This window comes from Sinocyclocheilus grahami, unplaced genomic scaffold, assembly GCF_001515645.1.
Source record: "Sinocyclocheilus grahami isolate Dianchi unplaced genomic scaffold, SAMN03320097.WGS_v1.1 scaffold4709.1, whole genome shotgun sequence".
NCBI classification, from domain to species: domain Eukaryota; kingdom Metazoa; phylum Chordata; class Actinopteri; order Cypriniformes; family Cyprinidae; genus Sinocyclocheilus; species Sinocyclocheilus grahami.
Genome location: NW_015509597.1, coordinates 12,995 through 14,640, shown reverse-complemented (window position 1 = coordinate 14,640; position 1,646 = coordinate 12,995).

The window sequence follows — 1,646 nt, the reverse complement described above, 5'->3', positions numbered from 1 at the left end:
TTCAAGTGTTCGCGCCGCGCTGACCTGTCATAGGCGCGGCTCAATACGCTTCCCATACCCAACAGTACCCAGCAAACATTGGTCCGACGGCAACGTGTCCCTGGCCAAAAATAGTCGCGGTAGGACGGCATAAATCGGTAAAAATATGTAACACAGAACATTTCCAAACAAATGCATTCAGATACGTTTGTACATCTCTACAGTTATCTGGGGTTGCATGTATAATTGTTACCTTGACTTTTAGCTATGTGTAGTACAATATGTATACCTTACCCTGTTGTGAATCAGTTGTGAGAGGACGTCCACTAGTGACGTCCTTTACACGTGCATTTATAGTCCATCACGACCCTCTGTGAAATTCCTATAAAATATGCAAACGCAATTGTGCTTACACCTTTGCTAATACTCCAATAATTTAATTAAGTGACCAAGACCAGTTGTAAAAAAAAAATCAATAAATCTTTATGAAATACACAATAATTTATATTTACATCACGATCATTTGTATTTATTTTAATGACTAATTGTATTCACAAAGTGCCCTGTGTGGTTAAGTGATTGTGAAGCCACTGGATTTGAGTCATTATTCGACCCGTTTTCCCTATACATTACAATAGGATTGTATTTTATTTTTTAATGAACTGTATGCATATACATATGAAACAGATAATCCGGTCACCATTTCAAGTCTGAGTTGTATGTGAATTTCCAAAACTCTGCTGCCAAGATGTATATCTTTTTTTGCAAAATCCCGCGATAGGATAGATTATCTCGCGAGAGAGCGTTAACGCATTTTCCCGAAATGAAGTGTTTAATCAAGCAACATGTGAAGAATAGATGGCAGAAATTTTGGGAAGAAGAAAGAACAGGGAGATGGTTTTATAGCATTCAAAGAATTGTTGGTAAGTACAGAGTAACAGGAAGAAATAGATATGAGGAAACTGTTGTCCTGAAGTTTTCCTTCAAATAAATAAATAAAGAAAATTTAATCTGGTGAACATTTTGGGGAATAAATCGGGGGATAAAAACTTTCCATTTTTAATGCGTTATTTAAAGGACACGGGGTTATATAATAGAATTTAGTGAAGAGTGCGGGCCTGATCCACACTCCTAATCAGTAGGTGGCGGTAATGCACCTAAAAGTTGTATGCCATCCGCCATTAAACACCAAGAAGAAGAACGCATTTTCCCGGTTCTTCAAACGATCACAAGGAGAGGACTTGAGGAGGGTGCTTTGTTTTATTGCGAAAGTCGACAAAGTATTAAAAATCTACTGTTGGGTAAGTACATTTTGTATTATTTTATTAATGTATTAAAAATCTACTGTTGGGTCAGTACATTTTGTATTATTTTATTAATGTGGTCGAGTTTTACTTGTTTGACACGAAGGAACCGAAAGAAATGTGCACATTGTCAACTGAAATGTAGTTTGAGTTTGGCTAAAATTAGCTAACGCTAGTAGGCTAAAAGTAGGGCTAGTGTGAATAAATCTAGATTTAAATTAAAAGAGAAAAGATAGTCTATGCATGACCTGGCGTTTTATTCGTATCCAAAACGAGGAGATGTGAACATACAGAATACACATTATTGGTCATTGTCCAGCAGTTTATTTGATTTCTTAGCCAATTACAAGTAAGAAAAATGAA